This window comes from Zalophus californianus, chromosome 2, assembly GCF_009762305.2.
Source record: "Zalophus californianus isolate mZalCal1 chromosome 2, mZalCal1.pri.v2, whole genome shotgun sequence".
In the NCBI taxonomy this organism is placed as follows: Eukaryota; Metazoa; Chordata; class Mammalia; order Carnivora; family Otariidae; genus Zalophus; species Zalophus californianus.
Window position 1 is genome coordinate 37,373,074 of NC_045596.1, and position 23,618 is coordinate 37,396,691.

Sequence of the window (23,618 nt, forward strand, 5' to 3'; positions counted from 1 at the left end):
ATTTATAATTAGTTGACTTTAAGTAAAGAAGATTCCCTCTATACTGTGTGGGTGGGGCTCATTCAATCATTTGCAAGTCTTGAGCACAAAATATGAGGTTTCCTGGAGAAGAGGGATTCTGCTGTTTACAGCCTACTGGCCCACCTTACAGTTTTAGGACTTGCCAGGCTCCATCATTGCATGAACCAATTACTTAAAATCAGTCTCTGTATCTTTCTATCACTCTCTTGAAAGAACCCTGAGTAATACATTAATCCTAATGACACACAGAATCAGAAACTATAGATAAGTAAGGCCTATGAATAATGTTTGGTTGATTTTTTAGCCAGTAAGACCAGCATTTGTTGGTGGACTAGTATTTAGGAAACACTGATCTAGCTAGTTCTACCTGAAGTTTACTTTTAGAACCAAAATTGGTAGTAAATATTAGAATTACACTATAATTATATCATATGTTTATAAATTATAACTAACATGTTTACTTAGTTTAAAAGTTATAAATCTGTCTATAGTTTATCCACAGAAAATGGGTTAGCATGTCCATTTTTAATTCCTTTGTCAAGAGTAACTCCGTGGCATTATTCATAATAGCAAAACAGTAGAAACCACTTAAATGTCTGTCAGCTGAGGAGTGGATGGACACATTATAGTTTATCCATCCAATGGAATATTATTTAGCAAAAAAAGGAGTGAAGTACTTATATATGTTACAACGTGGATGTACCTTGAAAATATTATGCTAAGTGAAGGTTAACAACAACAAAACAATGGAGAATGGAGAAAAGAAAATTAAAAAGCAAAGTTATCTACAATCACACCACCCTAATGACCCTAATGTTAACACTGATTCAATTCTAACATAAGACAAAGGCTTTCAGAAAGGAAGGAATACCCTCTTACTCTACAAATAAGTAAATGAGGACCAGAGAAGGGACATGACTTACCTAACATAACATGACACAGAGGGTTGGTGAATGAATTAGGACTAGGGTACATATACTTTGTGTTTCAGATCAGCCCAATAATAGCTTATAATATATGGGTGTGTTTTTTTGTAATTGTGTAAGAAATACATAAATTTGAAAATACAGAAAAGTCTGAGGAGCCATCAAAACTCAAAAACACAACTGTAACATTTGATAAAGTACCTGAACTGGATTGATCTAACCAAGTTTTCAATGTTGAATTACAGCAATGGATTCCAGGGCTTGTGAGACCACAGATTTATATAATTTTGGTGGTCCACTAAGGGGAATACAAAATGATCATGTGAACACATTTCTAAGGCCAGGTCCAAGTCAGTGGAGAGGATCTGTGCAAATAAGGGACTCTGAAGCTAATCTGCATTATTTCAACTAGAATTGGCTTCTGCACAATTTAGTAGCCCAAGTCTGCAATATTGCTTTGGAGAATGGTACCCAAACCACTTTATTTTATAAAATGTATATATCTGAGGCAGACTATTAATGAATGGAATAGGAATTATTTTTATGTGAACATATGACATTAAAATAAATAGTTCACATGAATTAAGGAGGTTCAACCATGGAAAACAGTATACACTAGGCAAAATGAAAAGGCAAAATTAAACTATATCTGCATAATAGAGAGCACACTACATACAAACTTACACACCCACACATACACATTTTCTTAATATTGAAATGAAATCAGTGAAGCATAGTATGTATTTAGGTTGATATTTTTTAGCTATTATATTTTATTCAGAAATTTTATTAGTCAACAATGGGCAAATTACTTATGATCTGTAGGCTTTTTGCTTCATTTGTAAAGTTAACATAATCATGGGTTTCCACTGTAGACATGTGCATTGTAAGTTTTTAAAGGGAGATACTTACATATACATATAAAGCTGTTAGCACAATGTGAAATAAGTCAGAGAAAGACAAATACTGTATAAATTCATTTATATGTGGAATCCAAAAAAGAAACAAACAGGGGCGTCTAGGTGGCTCATTGGGTTAAGCATCTGCCTTAGGCTCAGGTTATGATCCCAGGGTCTTGGGATCAAGCTCCACATGGGGCTCCCTGCTCAGCGAGCCTGCTTCTCCCTCTCCCTCTGCAATAACCCCTGCTTGTGCTCTCCCTTTCTCTTTCTCTCTCTCTCAAATAAATAAATAAAATCTTAAAAAAAAAAAAGAAAAGAAACAAATAGACTCTTAAATACAAAGAACAAACTGGGGGTTGCCAGAGAGGAGATTGGGGGTTAGGATGGGCAAAATAGATGAAGAGGATTAAGAAATACAAACTTCCAGTTACAAAACAAGTCATGAAAAGTACAGCATTGGGAATATAATCATATTGTAATAATATATACTGACAGATGTTGACTAAACTTATGGTGAGCCTTGAGTAATGTATAGAATTGTCAAATCAAGAGAAAGACAAATGCCATATGATTTCACCCAGGTGGAATTTAAGAAAAAATAAATGATCAAAGGAAAAAAAAGAGGAGACAAACCAAGAAACAGATTCTTAACTATAGAGAACTGCTGGTTACCAGAGGGGAGGTGGGTGGAGGGATGGGTGAAACAGGTGATGGGGATTAAGGAGGGCACTTGTGATGAGCACTAGGTGTTGTATGGAAGTGTGGAAATCACTCTATTGTACACTTGAAACTAATATAACTGTTTATTAACTATACTAGAATTAAAATAAAAAAAATAAATGTAACTATAAATTTTAGCTAGGCGTATGGATGCTTGGAATAAAGACTGAATCCCCCCTTCCCGCAAAAAAAAAAAAAAAAAGTCAAATCAATATGCTGTACATCTGAAACTAATCTAACATTATAGAGGTCAATTATACTTCAATAATCTTTTATAAAGATTTATTTATTTTAGAGAGAGGGAGAGAACACGGAGGGGAGGGGCAGAGGGAGCGGGAGAGAAAGAATCCTCAAACAGACTCCCTGCTGAGCACAGAGCCCAACAAGGGGCTCAATCCCAAGACCTTGAGATCATGACCCAAATCAAAACCAAGAGTCTGACGCTTAACCAACTGAGCCACCCAGGCGCCCCTTAACTGATACACTCTTGATATCCTTATTTTCTTTTTTAAAAGTCAAATGTAAAAGATGCTCAAAAGCTTAATTCAACATGGTCTTCTTGTAGAGAACAGAAAATATGTATCTTATTTAGCTAAGGAAAATACTAGCTTTATAACTTCTGTAATTTATACATAGAGCTATTTATGATAGTTTTAGTGCATACTGAAAGTTTACTAATAACATTAATCTGCTCATATAACAATGAATAATATAATGAAATAATTCAGGATTTAATCCTTGAAAAAGTCCAGAAGGAGACTGTTGACCAAAATGTTAAGTGCATTCATCTCTTTTTTAAAAAATTTATTTATATTTTTAAATTTTATTTCAATTCAATTAATTAACATATAGTGTATTATTAGTTTCAGAGGTAGAGTTCAGTGATTCATCAGTTGCATATAACACCCAGTGCTCATTACATGCTGTACCCTCCTTAATGTCCATCATCTAGTTACCCCATCCCCCACCCCCCACCCCACCAGCAACCCTCAGTTTGTTTCTTATACTTAAGAGTCCATTATGGTTTGTCTCCCTCCCAGATTTTGTCTTATTTTATTTTTCCCTCCATTCCCCTATGATCCTCTGTTTTGTTTCTTAAATGCCACATATGAGTGAAATCATATAATAATTAAATTTCTCTGATGGACTTATTTTGCTTAGCATAATAACCTCTAGTTCCATCCATGTCATTGCAAATGGTAAGATTTCATTTTTTTGTTGGCTGAGTAATATTCCATTGTGTATATACACCACAACTTCTTTATCCATTCATCTGCTGATGGACATCTGGGCTCTTTCCATAGTTTGGCTATTGTGGACATTGTTGCTATAAACATTGGTGTGCAGATGCCCCTTTGGATCCCTACATTTGTATCCTTTGGGAAAATACCTAGTAGTGCAATTGCTGGGTAGTAGGGTAGCTCTATTTTTAACTTTTTGAGGACCCTCCATAGTGTTTTCCAGAGTGGCTGTACCAGCTTGCAGTCCTACCAGTAGTGTAAGAGGGTTCTCCTTTCTCCACATCCTTGCCGACATTTGTTGTTTCCTGACTTGTTAATTTTAGCCATTCTGATTGGTGTGAGGTGGTATTTCATTGTGGTTTTGATTTGTATTTCCCTGATGCCAAGTGATGTGGAGCATTTTTTCATGTGTCGGCTGTTTGTTACGTCTTCTTTGGAGAAATGTCTATTCATGTCTTCTGCCCATTTATTAACTGGATTATTTGTTTTTTGGGTGTTGAGTTTGAGAAGTTCTTTATAGATCTTGGATACTAGCCCTTTATCTGATGTGTCATTTGCAAATATCTTCTCCTATTCCATAGGTTATCTTTTGGTTTTGTCGACTGTCTCCTTTGCTGAGTGCATTAATCTCTTACTTCTTCTTTAAAATAGCATCATTTGTTTAGAGGAAAATGTCTTCAAAATCCATACAATTAATTTTTTATTGAAATAATTTTAACCTATGGTTTATAATACATAGTTGCTAAGAGTCTATCTGGATTCCGCTTCCATCTTTTCAAGAAACTCAACTTCCTGGGTATATTAAGAAAATATAGGCATAATTTGACAAATTCATTGTTGACTTTTATTATCTGTACCTTTTTGTACATTTTTCAGCGTATCTGGTAAATATTTAGCACTATTTCCTAGAATTTAGAAAAAATACTCTTCCTCTGATTTCTTTGGTCTCTATTCAGTTTCTTTTATGATCACATGATCATCATCTAATGCCCTCTCCTGGGCAGAATCTTCAGTTCTTTAAACAGTTCTAAGATGTAGTTAGTAGTATTGGTAGTACTAATATGTGTTCCATACTCTATAGATATATGGAGAGACAGAGACAAAGGGAGAGAGAGAGAGAGTGACTTTACCATGTACACAGCAATTTGTAGGTCTTTACAAGCATTAATTTATTTAACCCTTATAAGAAATCTATAAGAATCAAAATGGTATGATTGTCAGTGAGGAAGTTGAAAGTTATTTAGGTTGTCCACAGTCATACATATGCACATAGGGTAAAGTTAGTAGCAGGATTTTGAACACCACTCTTTCTGACTCTAGGTCATGGAAATTTAACCAAGATACTTTATTGCCTCAGAATGCATCACCTAGTTTTGTCCTATATTCAAAATTTTTGTTTACCATGCAACACAATCCAGAAATCTAGGAAAATATTTTTGTGACATCTCCAGTTGTGGCTTGATTTTCATTTGTGGGTCCCTATTTCAATAAATGGTGCTATAATTCACCTAGTTTTTGAAGGAACACACTTAGGTCTCTTTTAACACTTCCCCAATTCAATTCCTCTTCTAGTCATATATGCTGCATTTTTAATCCACTTTGCAGGTAATTCTATTTCTTTTCCTTTCTACCACTGTAAACATATTCCTAGATAATATGACATCTTTACTATATCTTCTACTCTATTGTTCTGCTCTTGCCTTTTACAATTCATTCTTCACCCAACAGGCAGAATTATTATTTTTTTTTAAAGAGATATCTTGGCTCTGTTGCTCATGTTCCAGCTGTTTTAAATTACACTTAAAAGAAAATCCAAACCTTTTAAGATGACCTGAAGTTATTTGACCTTTGCTTAGGATTACAAATTGTATTATTCTTTCTCTAGATCATCACATTTCATTCACTGTGACTTTATTTCTGTTCCTGAAACTTGCCAAGCTTCATTCAACTATTGGGCTTATTTATTGCTGTCATTAGAATATTTTCCCCCATGTTTGTTGCTTGGCTGGCTCCTTCCTTGCCATTTATATTTCAACTGGAGAAGACCTCCCTAACAACATAATTGAAATGAATTTTCTATATCACCAATATTATTTTTTGAACACCTGCTTAAAATTATACATTATTTCTCTATGGATTTCAGAATAAGCCCAAGAAACCTTATGAGATAAGTGTTGAACTTTCTTTTCCCATTTCCTGTAGTTCTCTCCAACACTCCTATTTATTTCAGCCAACACCAGATATTACAGTTCCTTGAATATTTCCTGATGTTTCTGCCCTCAGTACTTGCATATAGTTAACTAAGTAATACCTTTGGGTTTTTATTTATTTGCTTTGTTCTGTAGGTTGTTTGTCTAAAATCCATTGCTATGAACTCCTTAAAGAAACAAGCCAGTTAATAAATGGGTATAAAGTTTTTGTTGTACAGAATGATTAAGTTCTAGAGATCTGCTGTACAACATTGTGCCTATAGTTAATAATACTTGATCGTATACTTAAAAATTTGTTAAAGGGGTAGATCACGGGGCACCTGGGTGCCTGTCAGTTAAGTGTCTGGCTTTCGATTTTGGCTCAGGTCATGATCTCAGGGTTCTGAGATCAAGCCCCACATGAGCCAGGCTACCTCTCAAGTGACCTTATAATTTAAGCATGGCATTTAGTGATACAGAGATTCATGAAATCTTATTAATTTGTTAAAAAAGATGTCAGTCTCCTATGTTGTACCACATATTTTGCCAAACATAGAATAAGTACAAACTTCTTTTTATTGCAACAAGAACACTTATAATGAGATCTATCCCTTTTCTCTTAAGATTTATTTATTTATTTTAGATAGCACTGGAGAACAAGAGTGTGAGTCGGGGAGGGGCAGGGGGAGAGGGAGAGACAAAGCCCTAAGCAGGCTCTATGCTCAGTGTGCAGTCTCATGTGGGTGATTTTATTTTGTGTAGGGATAGGACGGATGGGCAGAAAGAGCTACACTGGGATTGTGAAGAATGACTGATTATATACTTTTAAGGTTGTGGAGGGAGGGAGGGGTGGAGATAAAGTAAGTTTCTACAGAATTTTGAAGCAAAGTTTTCAGAACCTTGAGGGGCTAGCTGCTGTTAAGATAAGGTTACTTTCAGTCTTTAATAAAACATAAACATTAAGGCACTCAGGTGGCCGTGAGTTCCTTGAAGAAGGTCACGCTCTGCATGTTCCAGGTATCTATCAGCGGGCTGCAAGCTGTAAGGAGATTTAATTTAAGCTACATTTCTCTTGTTTTTGTTTACCTCATCAAAACTGTATTTAAGTTACTTAAACATATCCAAGAACAAAGTGCAGAAAGGGGAATACAAAAACATCTAGCACCCATAAAGTTAAAATTCATAATGGCTGGCATTCAATTAAATTACTAACCATGCAAGGAAGCAAGAAAATAAGACCTAGAAAAAAGAGAAAAATCGAATTGAAACTGACTGATAACAGGTACATGAAATACACTGGTTTGCTTTCCACATATTCAAAAGTTAAAGGAACTGTTGAACACTGTGTTATTTTGCCAGAGTCACCAAGACAAAAAATACCACAGACTGGGTGGCTTAATAACAGAAATTTATTTTTTAACAATTCTGGAGTTTAGAAGTCCAAGATGAAGGTGTCAGAAAGATTGGTTTCTGGGGTGCCTGGGTGGTTCAGTTGGTTGAGGGTCTGACTTCCACTTGGATCATGGTCTCAGAGTCCTGGGGTCCTGGGATCTAGCCCCGCATCTGGCTGCACACTCAGCAGGGAATCTGCTTGTCTCTCTCCCCTTCCCCTGCCTTTCCCCCACCATCCCCCTGCTCTCCTACTCTGTCTCTCTCTCAAATAAATAAATAAAATATTTAAAAAAAAAAAAAAAAAGAAAGATTGGTTTCTGGTAAGAATTCTCTATTTCCTTTACTTGGAAATCACCATGTGTTTCTTAATCTTCTTTATGTTACCTGATGAAGACTTTTTTTCCTAGACATTTTTACCCCAGTTTTTAAGGGAAAGTAAAGCCTGTGGAAGGCTGCCTTCTTACAGTGTCTTCACATGGCCTTTCCTCATTGTGCATACATTCCTGGTGTCTCTTCCTTTTCTTATAAAGGCAGGAGGCAGATTGGATTAGGGCCCACCCTAAGGGCCTCATTTTAATTTAATTACCTCTTTCCAGGCCCTATCTACAGATATAGTCACTTACTAAAGTGCTGGGGGTTAAGACTTAATGACTTTTGGGAGACACAGTTTAGTCCATAACAAACATGTAACATCAAAATATGTTACATAAAATAATGTAACAAACATGTTACACTTACAGAGACAAGTTTTCTTTGTGTGTGTGTGTGTGTGTGTGTGTGTGTATGCAAATTGTACTTCTCAAAATGAGAATTATGTCTGAGATGAAAAATCCAACGGGAAGATTAAGGGAAGATTTTACATTGCAAGATGTATCAAAGTAATAAATTTTGTGGAAAAAAAGTAATATGTTGGAAGATATAAGTAGAAATAATTTACAAGCACAAATCAATTCTTATTTTGCTTTGTTGACTTAGAAGGGAAAAAAACAAAACAAATGGTAAGTAAACAGTTGATTACATAGAATGCATTAAAGGCCAACTTTTGGTTTTCTGGAATATAGGGTTTTATGATAGCCTTGTGAATTCATTTCTCAAAAGCTGGGAAGAACTAATTTGTCAGGAGACTTGTTTATTTGACTAACTCAACTTTATTTAGAAAATCCCACATAGTGTTTTGGAATAAGTAGCGCCCTGGGCTGGGGCCAACGTGGGTTTCAATTCCAGTTCTAGTACCAATTTGTGAAAATTTAGTCAAGTTGCTTAGTATCTTTGAAGACTACATTTTGATTGCTAATAAGAATAATTGAACCTCACTCATAAACTCTATGTGGATTAATAAAGTGGTATTATTTTGAAAGTCCAGCCCAATGCCTGGTTTAATTAATTTACTTTCCCTTAAAAACTGGGGTAAAAATGTCTAGGAAAAAGTCTTCATCAGGTAACATAAAGAACATTAAGAAACACATGGTGATTTCCAAGTAAAGGAAATAGAGAATGCAATTTGAAATAATACTTATATTGCTAGAAAATCTCAAACATACAAAGTAAGCTTGAACTCTTCAGAAAAAACATAACTATCATGTTACACATATAGTTAAATTCGGATAGGTTTTTTGTATCTTCAAAAGATCTTTATGAGGAAAATATTATACTGAAAAGTAAAGAAACAAGAAATAAAGTGTAATATAAGAATTAGGATCATGGGTAATCACTGTAGTGGAAAAGTCTTCAAAAACAAAGATACAATTAGACACACCTATACATAAAACAACTGCCCAATAAAGCACAGTGAGTTACTAAAGGTGATAGAGGTGAGCAGATGTCCACCTGACAGAAGAGCTAATAGGTTACCTTAAGCTTGAAAAGAAAGAGGGGATCTCTACTTTATTTGCGGAGTCTAACAAATAGCTAATTTGAACATTCATATATAAAAGTCAAAAGCTTAACCCCAGAAATAGAAGGGTTGAAAAGAGCTTTTTTTTTTTTTTTAAGATTTTATTTATTTGAGAGAGAGAGAGCATGAGAGAGAGAGATCACAAGCAGGGGGAGGAGTAGAGGGAGAAGCAGACTCCCCGCTGAGCAGGGAGCCGGATGTGGGATTCGATCCCAGGACTCTGGGATCATGATCTGAGCTGAAGACAGACACTTAACTGCCTGAGCCACCCAGGTGCCCAGGGTTGAAAGAGCTTAAGGTATTTTGGGCAGATCTTTACTTGAGCTGGATAGTGTTGAGTTTAAAACCAAACATAAGATGCTGGCAGACCCAAAACTGTGGAAACATAATAATCATTTGTTAGAAGGCTAGACTAGGGCCTGCACTGGCCAGAGGTGCCTAACTAAGGAAAATTTAGAAGTAAAGAATCTAACAAATATAATCTGTAGGCGTGGGAGGGATATGGTGTCTCCATTTGCAGTGAACAAATAAAAATGCTGGAGGGCCAAAAGCTTGGCCAGCATCCATACCCAGGGTGAGGTGTACTACCTAAGGCTTCACTTTTTTTTTTTTTTTAATTTTTTTATTGTTATGTTAATCACCATATATTACATCATTAGTTTTTGGTGCAGTGTTCCATGATTCATTGTTTGTTCATAACACCCAGTGCTCCATGCAGAACGTGCCCCCCTCAATGCCCATCACCAGGCTAACCCATCCCCCTACCCCCTCCCCTCTAGAACCCTCAGTTTGTTTTTCAGAGTCCATCATCTCTCATGGTTCGTCTCCCCCTCTGACATACTCCCCTTTTCTTCCTCTCCTGTTATCTTCTTCTTTTTCTTTTTTCTTAAAATATGTTGCATTATTTGTTTCAGAAGTACAGATCTGTGATTCAACAGTCTTGCACAATTCACAGCGCTCACCATAGCACATACCCTCCCCAATTTCTATCACCCAGCCACCCCATCCCTCCCACCCCCACCACTCCAGCAACCCTCAGTTTGTTTCCTGAGATTAAGAATTCCTCATATCAGAGAGGTCATGTGATACATGTCTTTCTCTGATTGACTTATTTCACTCAGCATAACACCCTCCAGTTCCATCCACGTCGTTGCAAATGGCAAGATCTCATTCCTTTTGATGGCTGCATAATATTCCATTGTGTATATATACCACCTCTTCTTTATCCATTCATCTGTCGATGGGCATCTTGGCTCTTTCCACAGTTTGGCTATGGTGGACATTGCTGCTATAAACATTGGGGTACACGTACCCCTTCGGGTCCCTACATTTGTATCTTTGTGGTAAATACCCAGTAGTGCAATTGCTGGATCGAACGGTAGCTCTAATTTCAACTGTTTGAGGAACCTCCATACTGTTTTCCAGAGGGGTTACACCAGCTTGCATTCCCACCAACAGTGTAGGAGGGTTCCCCTTTCTCCACATCCCCGCCAACATCTGTCGTTCCCTGACTTGTTAATTTTAGCCATTCTGACTGGTGTGAGATGGTATCTCATTGAGGTTTTGATTTGGATTTCCCTGATGCCGAGCGATGTTGAACACTTTTTCATGTGCCTGTTGGCCATTTGGATGTCTTCTTTGGAGAAATGTCTGTTCATGTCTTCTGCCCATTTCTTGATTGGATTATTTGTTCTTTGGGTGTTGAGTTTGATAAGTTCTTTATAGATTTTGGATACTAGCCCTTTATCTGATATGTCATTTGCAAATATCTTCTCCCATTCTGTCGGTTGTCTTTTGGTTTTGTGGACTGTTTCTTTTGCTGTGCAGAAGCTTTTTATCTTGATGAAATCCCAATAGTTCATTTTTGCCCTGGCTTCCCGTGCCTTTGGCGATGTTTCTAGGAAGAAGTTGCTGCGGCTAAGGTCGAAAAGGTTACTACCTGTGTTCTCCTTTAGGATTTGGATGGACTCCTGTCTCACGTTTAGGTCTTTCAACCATTTGGAGTCTATTTTTGTGTGTGGTGTAAGGAAATGGTCCAGTTTCATTCTTCTGCATGTGGCTGTCCAATTTTCCCAACACCATTTGTTGAAGAGACTGTCTTTTTGCCATTGGACATTCTTTCCTGCTTTGTCAAAAATAAGTTGACCATAGAGTTGAGGGTCCATTTCTGGGCTCTCAATTCTGTTCCATTGATCTATGTGTCTGTTTTTGTGCCAGTACCATACTGTCTTGATGATGACAGCTTTGTAATAGAGCTGGAAGTCCGGAATTGTGATGCCGCCAGCTTTGCTTTTCTTTTTCAGTATTCCTCTGGCTATTCTGGGTCTCTTCTGGTTCCATACAAATTTTAGGATTATTTGTTCCATTTCTTTGAAAAAAGTGGATGGTATTTTGATGGGGATTGCATTGAATGTGTAGATTGCTCTAGGTAGCATTGACATCTTCACAATGTTGATTCTCCCAATCCATGAGCATGGAACGTTTTTCCATTTCTTTGTGTCTTCTTCAATTTCTTTCCTGAGTATTTTATAGTTTTCTGAGTACAGATCCTTTGCCTCTTTGGTTAGATTTATTCCTAGGTATCTAATGGTTTTGGGTGCAATTGTAAATGGGATAGACTCCTTGATTTGTCTCTCTTCTGTCTTGTTGTTGGTGTATAGGAATGCCACTGATTTCTGTGCATTGATTTTATATCCTGCTACTTTACTGAATTCCTGTATGAGTTCTAGCAGTTTTGGGGTGGAGTCTTTTGGGTTTTCCACATACAGTATCATATCATCTGCAAAGAGGGAGAGTTTGACTTCCTCTTTGCCGATTTGGATGTCTTTGACTTCTTTTTGTTGTCTGATTGCTGTGGCTAGGACTTCTAATACTATGTTGAATAGCAGTGGTGAGAGTGGACATCCCTGCCGCGTTCCTGACCTTAGGGGAAAAGCTCTCAGCCTTTCCCCATTGAGAATGATATTCGCTGTAGGTTTTTCGTAGATGGCTTTTATGATATTGAGGTATGTACCCTCTATCCCTATACTCTGAAGAGTTTTGATCAAGAAAGGATGTTGTACTTTGTCAAATGCTTTTTCTGCATCTATTGAGAGGATCATATGATTCTTGTTCTTTCTTTTGTTAATGTATTGTATCACGTTGATTGATTTGCGGATGTTGAACCAGCCTTGCAGCCCAGGGATAAATCCCACTTGGTCGTGGTGAATAATCCTTTTAATGTACTGTTGGATCCTATTGGCTAGTATTTTGGTGAGAATTTTTGCATCCATGTTCATCAAGGATATTGGTCTGTAATTCTCTTTTTTGATGGGGTCTTTGTCTGGTTTTGGGATCAAGGTAATGCTGGCCTCATAAAATGAGTTTGGAAGTTTCCCTTCCATTTCTATTTTTTGGAACAGTTTCAGGAGAATAGGTATTAATTCTTCTTGAAATGTCTGATAGAATTCCCCTGGGAAGCCATCTGGCCCTGGGCTTTTGTTTCTTGGGAGATTTTTGATGACTGTTTCAATTTCCTTAGTGGTTATAGGTCTGTTCAGGTTTTCTATTTCTTCCTGGTTCAATTTTGGTAGTTGATACATCTCTAGGAATGCGCCCATTTCTTCCAGGTTATCTAATTTGCTGGCATAGAGTTGCTCATAATATGTTCTTATAATTGTTTGTATTTCTTTGGTGTTGCTTGTGATCTCTCCTCTTTCATTCATGATTTTGTTAATTTGGGTCATTTCTCTTTTCTTTTTGATCAGTCTGGCCAGGGGTTTATCAATCTTGTTAATTCTTTCAAAGAACCAGCTCCTAGTTTCGTTGATCTGTTCTACTGTTCTTTTGGTTTCTAGTTCATTGATTTCTGCTCTGATCTTTATGATTTCTCTTCTCCTGCTGGGTTTAGGCTTTCTTTGCTGTTCTTTCTCCAGCTCCTTTAGGTGTAGGGTTAGGTTGTGTATTTGAGACCTTTCTTGTTTCTTGAGAAAGGCTTGTATTGCTATATACTTTCCTCTCAGGACTGCCTTTGCTGTATCCCAAAGATTTTGAACAGCTGTGTTTTCATTTTCATTGGTTTCCATGAATTTTTTTAACTCTTCTTTAATTTCTTGGTTGACCCATTCATTCTTTAGTAGGATGCTCTTTAGCCTCCATGTATTTGAGTTCTTTCCGACTTTCCTCTTGTGGTTGAGTTCTAGTTTCAAAGCATTGTGGTCTGAAAATATGCAGGGAATGATCCCAGTCTTTTGGTACCGATTGAGACCTGATTTGTGACCTAGGATGTGATCAATTCTGGAGAATGTTCCATGGGCACTAGAGAAGAATGTGTATTCCGTTGCTTTGGGATGGAATGTTCTGAATATGTCTGTGAAGTCCATTTGGTCCAGTGTGTCATTTAAAGTCTTTATTTCCTTGTTGATCTTTTGCTTAGATGATCTGTCCATTTCAGTGAGGGGGGTGTTAAAGTCCCCCACTATTATTGTATTGTTGTCAATGTGTTTCTTTGCTTTTGTTATTAATTGCCTTATATAATTGGCTGCTCCCATGTTCGGGGCATAGATATTTACAATTGTTAGATCTTCTTGTTGGATAGACCCTTTAAGTAGGATATAGTGTCCTTCCTCATCTCTTATTACAGTCTTTGTTTTAAAATCTAGTTTGTCTGATATAAGGATTGCCACCCCAGCTTTCTTTTGGTGTCCATTAGCATGGTAAATGGTCTTCCACCCCCTCACTTTCAATCTGGGGGTGTCTTTGGGTGTAAAATGAGTCTCTTGCAGACAGCATATTGATGGGTCTTGTTTTTTAATCCAATCTGATAGCCTGTGTCTTTTGATTGGGGCATTTAGCCCATTTACATTCAGGGTAACTATTGAAAGGTATGAATTTAGTGCCATTGTATTACCTGTAAGGTGACTGTTAACTGTCTGTTGTCTGTGTTCGTTTCTGCTCTTTGCTGCTTTTAGGTTCTCTCTTTGCTTAGAGGACCCCTCTCAATATTTCTTGGAGGGCTGGTTTCGTGTTTGCAAATTCCTTTAGTTTTTGTTTGTTCTGGAAGCTTTTGATCTCTCCTTCTATTTTCAATGATAGCCTAGCTGGATATAGTATTCTTGGCTGCATATTTTTCTCGTTTAGTGCTCTGAAGATATCTTGCCAGTCCTTTCTGGCCTGCCAGGTCTCTGTGGATAGGTCTGTTGCCAATCTAATGTTTCTACCATTGTAGGTTACATATCTCTTCTCCTGAGCTGCTTTCAGGATTTTCTCTTTGTCTCTGAGACTCGTAAGTTTTACTATTAGATGTCGGGGTGTTGACCTATTTTTATTGATTTTGAGAGGGGTTCTCTGTGCCTCCTGGATTTTAATACCTGTTTCCTTCCTCACATTAGGGAAGTTCTCTGCTATAATTTGCTCCAATATACCTTCTGCCCCTCTCTCTCTCTCTTCTTCTTCTGGGATCCCAATTATTCTAATGTTGTTTCATCTTATCGTATCACTTATCTCTCGAATTCTGCCCTCGTGATCCTGTAGTTGTTTCTCTCTCTTTTTCTCAGCCTCTTTATTTTCTATCATTTGGTCTTCTATATCGCTGATTCTCTCTTCTGCCTCATTTATCCTAGCATTTAGTGCCCCCATTTTTGATTGCACCTCATCAATAGCCTTTTTGATTTCGATTTGGTTAGATTTTAGTTCTTTTATTTCTCCAGAAAGGGTTTCTCTAATAACTTCCACGCTTTTTTCAAGCCCAGCTAGTATCTTTAAAGTCATGATTCTGAACTCTAGGTCCGACATCGTACTAATGTCCGTATTGAGTAGGTCCCTGGCTGACGGTACTACCTCTTGTTCTTTTTGCTGAGGTGATTTCTTTCGTCTTGTCATTTTGTCCAGAGGAGAATAGATGAATGAGAGAACAAAAGGCTAACAGGTTTACAACGTCCCCAGCAAATATACTGTATACAAATCAGAAAAGACCTGAAACCAGGGGAAAAGAAAGGGAAAGAAAGAAAAAAGAAAGAGAAAAAGAAAAAAAAAAAGATAAAAAAGATAAAAACAAAAACAAAACAATTCAAAAAAGGCAGAATATGATCAAATATGATCAGGCTAGTGCATAGATCAGTGCCACACACTAGATTTTGGGCGTATTTTGGTCTGTTAGAAAAAAGTGCCTCCTAAAATTTTAAAGGAAGAAAGACATATATGTACAAAATAAGGGTTGATACAATGAAGGGATGGAAGATGACTGTAAAGATGAAAATTATAAAAGATTTTATAAAAGGACTTGGTAAGATAAGTTGTTTGAAAAAAGAAAGGAGATTTAAGGAAAAAAAAAAAAAAAGGAAAAAGGGAGAGAATGTGATCAGGCAGGAGACTAGAACAAAGCCATACACTAGTGGTTTAGGGTATATTTTGATCTGTTAGAAGAAACTGTACCTCAAAATTTTAAAGAGAGAACAACTTATATATATATATGCCAAAAACAAGGATAACTACTATGAAGGGATAAAATATGACTCTAAAAATGAAAAAAAAAATAAAAAATGTTTTTTTTTTTTTTTTTAAAAGGGATTTATAAGATGTTGGTTGAAAAAGGGAAAAAGAAAAATAAAAAAAAGTCAACAAAAATTAACTTTGATGAAATAATGAATCATGGTAAAAAAAAAAAAAAAAAAAAAAGAAGCCATGAATCTATGTGCAGTATTCCCCTAGCGCTGGAGTTCTCCTATTCTCCTTGATCGATCAACTTGGTCTTGGCTTGCTGGCTGTTTGTGCTGATCTTCTGGGGGAGGGGCCTGTTGCTGTGGTTTCCAAATGTCTTTGCCGGAGGCGGAATTGCCCCGCCCTTGTCTGTCCGGGCTAAGGAAGCTGCTCCAGTTTGCTCTCAGGAGCTTTTGTTCCCTGCAAGCTCTCGGTACAGCTTTGGAGGACCAGGGCGAAAATGGCGGCCTCCCAGTCTCCGCCCGGAGGAGCCGAGAACTCGGGGCCCCACTCCTCAGTGCGCCCCCAGAGAAAAGCAGTCACTCCCGTGTCCCCGGTCTCTGGCCGCACTCCGTGCTCACCCGGCCTGTGATCGAGCGTTGCTATCTCTGGCACCCGACCCCGCTCGGATTCTCCAAACCCAACAGATCCCTGCAGTGCGTTCCCGCACCGCTCCTCCCCGGGAAGGAAGGGGAGTCTCTCCGGATCTGCTGCTTGTTGGGTCCTTGCTGGGGGAGCCGTGCCCCGACTGGGCCGCAGATCACAGTTTATGGCAACCCCGAGCTGAGAGCCCGCGACTCTGCTCCGTATCTGCAGCCGGCTTCCCCGCCCCGACACCTGGGAGCTCTGCCGCACTCAGGCACCCCCGGTCTCTCTGTGACCCCAAGGGTCCTGAGACCACACAGTCCCGGGAGGATTCCACCCCCCGCTTAGCCACTGCAGCGACGTCCCTCCGCCGAGCCAACTTCTAAAAGGTCCGATTTTGTGCTCCGCGGCTCTAGCACTTGCCAGAAGCGGCCGGCGGAGGCCCCTCCCCCGCCGTCTATCCTCCCGAATATCGCCTCGGATTCACTTCTCCGCACGTCCTACCTTCCAGTAAGTGGTCGCTTCTCTGTTCAGAGAGTTGTTGCTACTCTCCTGTTCGATCTCCTGTTGAGTTCGTAGGTGTTCAGAATGGTTTGATCCCTATCCAGCTGAATTCCTGAGACCAGACAAAATCTAGGTCTCCTACTCCTCCGCCATCTTGCTCCCTAAGGCTTCACTTTTATGTTCTATCTTTTCACAGTAAATCAGGACAACAAACTTCCCCCATAATGGAGAATTTTTTTTTATTATGTTATGTTAATCACCGTACATTACATCATTAGTTTTTGATGTGGTGATCCAGGATCCGTTGTTTTTGTATAACACCCAGTACTCCATGCAGTACGTGCCCTCCTTAATACCCATCACTGGGCTAACCAAGCCCCCACCTCCTCCCCTCTAACACCCTCAGTTTGTTTCTCAGAGTCCATAGTCTCTCAGGGTTCATCTCCCCCTCCGGTTCCCCGCCCCCTCATTTTTCCCTTCCTGCTATCAGAGTTCATAAAACATGAGTTATTAAGAGCCTTTCATTTGCCTACATCCCCACTGTTAACATCAACCTTCAAAATGAATAAAAATATGCTGGTTTGAGGAACAGAAGGGAAAGCAATGACTCTTAAGCATAGGAAGCAAGAGAGAGTTGTGAAGAAAACAGAGATCAGCCTCCATACACTTGTGTAGAGCAGTACATGCTGTGGTACCATGAGAAAGATTGACTAAGGCGAGATCACCGTAGCACTACTGTAATCACAGGATACATGGAGGACATGATTTTCAGCAGAACTGGTGTTTAAGGAAGAAAATTGATGGAAATGGCAATATTTGGGAGGTAGCCATGAGGGAAGTCTTCTAGTCCATCTCCTGGCACGGTGCTGTGTGTGGTGTGAGAGAAATAGTGTCATTTTGAGATGTTTTTAAGCATTCTGACCAGCCGAAGCTAGGAGGAGGAGATGCATCCAGGCTGATCACAAACTTAGAGTTCCAAGGATACAAGTAACAGGACTTAATAGGGCAAGGAGAAATGGAAGTGGGTGGTGCTTAAGGACTGATGGAACTTGTCTTAAGGATTGGGTGTTCTCATTAGAAATGTGAGAAGGTATGGTAGCCTCTGCATAGCTGTTCTTTGTCGCTGCAGCTTCCTGGAATCCTTCTTTTAACACCACATTATGCTCTTACATTTGGGAGTTTTGATTTGCTTCTTAGTTTCTTCTATCTGATTTTATCTGAATTTAAAATTGGCAAAATTCCCTATATTTTGTGGAATGAACTTTAGCATGTAAACCTCCTTGGACTCCAAATAAAAGTCATCTCCAAATAACCGTCTCTTAATCATCCTATGTGAGTGGCTGTGCTGGAAGAATATGGTTAAAAGAATATCATTCTCCTATCCCAAGTAAATAATATATTTTCCTCTATGTATTAAAAAAATTAGTGCTGTTACCAGAGTTTACAGTTACAGCTTTATAAACAATTTACTGCCACCATATTATCTCCCTTATAATACATTACTCGGTAAATGTAAGTGTTGTAAACATTTACTACAATTTACTGTACTTTAAGAATGCCTTTTTTAAATCTCGAGTTACCTTCTCATACGGTGTAAATATACAAAAGGAATTCAATAGGGGCCCCTGGGTGGCTCAGTTGGTTAAGTGTCTGCTTTTAGCTCAGGTCATGATCTCAGCGTCCTGGGATCGAGCCCCACATCAAGCTCCCTGCTCAGTGCGGACCCTGCGTCTCCCTCTCCCAATGATGTTCCCCCTGCTTGTGCTTTCTCTCTCACTCTCTCCCAAATAAATAAATAAAATCTTAAAAAAAAAGAAATTCAATTAAGTGCTGTTGTATTTGTCACTGTGATATAAGAATTCCCCAAATATCCTCAAATATTTTCTCTTCTCACTTCTCTGAGTGCATTTATTTATGCACATTCATTTTAGTAGTAAAAATTGAGGGTAATAATTCCTAATGTCACTGAAGACACAGATTGCTTGTCCTATGTAGACACATCCTGTATCCATTTAACCCTGGAAGTATGCTTTGTGGAAAAAAATTTGGTTCCTAGACCTCTAGCTGAACATTTCTTTGAAACTAGAAACTGACATGTGAAATGATGAAATATGGGCCAATAGGCCTGGGAATTGTCAGCTGTTTCTTCCCTTTGGGAGATCATTCTCACAATTTATTATTTTGAGTTATAGTTAAAAGACCAATATTTCTACATATGGAGTTACATAGGAATTTCATACATGCCCAGAAAGGTCTTAAAAATTTTTATCTTGTATTCTTTTTAATGAAATAATTATTCTAAAATATGTGTATTACCATTAACTGAGGACTTTATAGGTGGTTAAGTATTATACTAAATGCCTAGATGTTTTCCTTTTTTTGAAGTTGTGGTTGTCAGAAATGCAAATAAGATTAGTTTAAGCAAAACTGGAAATTTATTGGCTCAAAAAATCAAATCAGGCCCAAAGATCCAGGCTTAGGTAAAGGTAGAGGTGAGTCTCATCGATGACTAATATCTGGGATTTAGCAGTTATCAAGAGTCAGTCTCAATCTCTTAGCTCTACTTCTTTATTAATATCAGATTCTATTTCCCTGTAGAATGAGTTTTCTCCATCTGACAGGGAACATAGTCAATGATAACTCCTGGCTTTCACAACTTTTATCTTCAACCCCCCCTGGTGGAATTCTTTCTTCACTTTATTTTAAAATACCCAAGAAAAAAACTGTGATTTACCTACTCTGTCTGATTCAGATGCTCATCCTGTAAGACAAATCAGCGGTAAGTAGAGTCTGTCAGGTATTACAAAATTGAAGATTCTTACTTAATCATGAATTTGAATGGAGAGTGGGGAGGTATTTAACAGAAAAGTATTGGGCCAACTACACATCATTGTAAAAAAATTAGTTGATACACATTTTTAATTACTTACTACCCTCTCTCTCTGTTATCACTTTTTTTCCAGATGAGAAAACTGAGGATCACAGAATATTAGGTGATATGTCTAAGGACATATTGCTGATAAGTAACTGAGATTTGATTCAGGTGGCTGCCTTTAATGTTCATGCTTTTATCTGCTATAATGTACATGTATAAAATTAATATTAAATGCCTCAATAAAAATTCAGCAATAGACTACTCTTTAGAAAACTACTGGTCTTCTAAAAACTGAACCTGAGGCAAGGATTAAAGTGCTCATAACTCATCTGGAAGGTGCAGAACAGAACAGCAAGTAAAAAGAAAAGGGATGTAAGGGAAAGTTAATCAGTGCAAAAAATTGTGTTACTTCCTATGCTCATGCTTCTTAATGAGCTGCAGTGATGAGAGCATGTCACAATCAGATGCATTTACTTGGCATACAGAAACTTCTTAGGCAAGATGACAAGGAGCAACTATCTTTTGGAATAGTCCGTGGAGAAGAGGAAGGAAGGGAAATGTCTCTGTCAAGATCCTTCTTTTCTCCTATTTTCCATTGGTTAAACTTTACCCCATGGAAAATTAACTTTCCTATCACATCTAATTTGCATCATATAGTCACTTAAATGACAGTTCAAGATTTCAAATACCACAACTGTTGTTAATGCATTTCATCCAAATTTGAAAGTGACAAGAAGACACAGAAACAAAACACAGAGTGTAGCTGGTTGCTATGCTCTGATGTCCAAGAACAAGGGACTATGCCATGGTTATGGCAGCATGGTCAAGGAGGTGAATGATGCATTCGGAAAGAAAGAGGCAGTTAAGAGAAACTGAAGAGGCACATAATATTTATCAAATACAGTCTATTTCTTGTATCACTTGAATCACTTATACTCTCCATTCTATAGAAATTCCATTTTAAAATACCAACCCTCCATTTTTTAAAAATAAGAATAAAGATGTCGGGGCACGTGGGTGGTTCAATCAGTTAAGCAACTCTTAGTTTCAGCTCATGTTATGATCTCAGGGTCATCAGGTTCCACACTAAGCTTGGAGTCTGCTTCAGATTCTCTCCCTCTCCCCCGACCTCTGCTCCTCCCCTGCTCACTTGCGCACACACACCCTCTTTCTCTCTCTAAAATAAGAAATAAAATCGTTTTTTTTTTTTTTTTAAATAAAGATGTCCTCACCTGTTCCCTCAGAAGAGAAGGGTACCGTTCTTCAAGTTAGAGGTCAGTTATAATCTCTTGGAGGACGCTAGTAAGAGTGTTAGTGAAACAAGATACAATCTCTGCTCCGCTATTTAGTCTTGAAGTCATAATTAATATGCCTCATTTTTCTTCTCATCTACTCATTCTAGATTCTCCTCATCTTCTGCTAATGTTTTAGGTGGTCTGGCTTATGTGACTTAGATCTTTATTCTTAAACTTTAGAGCTCTTCCTTCTGCTGCCCAGGTTGTATTGTGGTTTTTATTATTGCTTATTGGTGGTTCTTACTAAACATGAAAATACAAAGAGAAGAACCAGTATATCAGCTGGTTTCTGGACATACTTGTCCTACACGTTGTTAAACTCTGATTCCTTGTGTAATCAGGATCTATTATTCAGGCTAGTAGTGTAAGTCCTTTATTCACATGTTGTTCCACAACATGAGGAGCTCAAAGTGACCAGACAGCAGTCACAACCCCTAGGTTAGAAAAACTAATTATATCCCCTGGAGGAAGTATTATCTTCCTAGGAAACAGGGATTTTTATTTAGCAGAGACGATGATTGTAGAAAAGGGAAGCAAAATTTCTACAAGCAGTGAAAAGTGTGATAATGTGTGATATGGCTTAACTGTGGGAGGAGACATTTTTCATCACAATTATAGTTCCCAGGACAATGAATTCTAGCAATAGAAGACATAGTAATATATATCCCTCATTGGTTCAATCATTATATTGCTACCTGAAGGACAATGCCCTAACTCAATATTGTTTTTTTCCCCACTTTGGGCATGTTGACTGTTTTCAGAAGACTATTCCATAATTCTAATAGATCAATTGTTTCTGTATCATGAGCCCATTGTCACATTTTTTGTTGTAATATGGATCACCTGGACTTAGGTAATGTGTGTGGTAGGTATCATGTGAATGAAAAGGGCTTTTAGTAAGATCTGGGATAGTGGTGACTATAAAGACATTGTAAATAAGCAAGGAAAAACTGTCTAGAGATTATATCAAATTCTGTAAAGATAAATTATGGTCCACTTCTTTCTTTTCCCCCTGAACACTTTGGTGACAAAGTTTAGAAATTATTCTGTGGAAGGACAGTGGTCTATTCATCCAAGAAATGGTGCCTTATTAAATATTCAGCATTGGTATCTGCTGCTGGCAGGTTGGATACTCACTAGTGGCAAAACCCAGACAATATCAGTGTTGGTAAAGGAGATGGAACAATTTTATTTATTTACTTATTTATTTACTTACTTATTTACAGAGCATGTACGAGAGGGAGGAGGGACAGAGGGAGAGGGAGAGAATCAGAGAAAAAGAGAGAAGCAGACTCCCTACTGAGCACAGAGCCCAATATGGGACTCAATCTCATGACCCTGAGATCATGACCTAGGCGAAACCAAGAGTCGGATGCTTAACTGACTGAGCCACCCATGGAACAATTAAAAATCTTATGCACTGCTGGAGAAAATATTAAACGAGACAATTACTGGGGCGCCTGGGTGGCTCAGTCATTAAGCGCCTGCCTTCGGCTCAGGTCGTGGTCCCAGGGTCCTGGGATCGAGTCCCGCATCAGGCTCCCTGCTGGGCAGGAAGCCTGCTTCTCCCTCTCCCACTCTCCCTGCTTGTGTTCCCTCTCTCGCTGTGTCTCTCTCTGTCAAATGAATAAATAAATAAATAAATGAGACGATTACTTAGGAAAAATATTTGGCAGTTTATAATCAAGTTAAATATACTCCTACCCTATGATCAGCAATTCCACTCCTAGGTATTAATTCAAATAAAGCCTATATGTTTAGAAAAATTTGAAAAGATTATTCATAGAAGCTCTACTGATAACAGCCCCAAACTAGAAACAACAAATGTCCAACAGGAGAACGGATAAATAGATTGTGATATAGCCATATGATGGAATACTATTTAGCAATAAAAAAGGAGTAGAGAACTGACATAAGCAGCAACATCAATGAATCTCCAAAACATTATGTTGACCAAAGAGACCAGGCTCAAAAGATTACATAAATATGTTTCCATATATCAAATTCTAGAGCAGACAAAACTAATCTATATTGAAGGAAAGTAGATCAGTGGCTATCTAGGGCTGGGATTGTGAGGGGTGGTGACATTGATTATATAAGAACTTTCTGGGATTATGGAAATGTTCTGTGTCTTGTTAGGGTAGTGCTTACCTGTGTACATTTATCAAAACTTATCAAACAGTACATTTGAAATCTGTGCATTTTATTGAATGTAAATTATACCTATAAAAGGATTAAAATGAAAAATGGGGTCATAAATTCCAGCCAATTGTTGCATTGGACATTACTGGCTCGGGGTGGAGAGGAAGCAAAAGAACATTACATTCATGCATGTCTTTTTTAATTGAGTTGTAGGTTATTAAACTCATAGCTCCCTAATTACCCTTGATTTATACTGAGGCCCAAGGTGGACTCATAACTTTTTGCCCCAACACCCCAGAGCCAAACTCACACAAAACCAGAATTCTTAACAGGACATTTGTGTAGTAACAAGAACAGTGAATGTGATTTAAATGGAGAATAAATTGAAACTGGCTTAATCTCATAATTATGCCTTGCAGTATCTGTAAAGGGAAAGAGGAATGGTTCATTAATATAAAAATTATTATTGGATAATC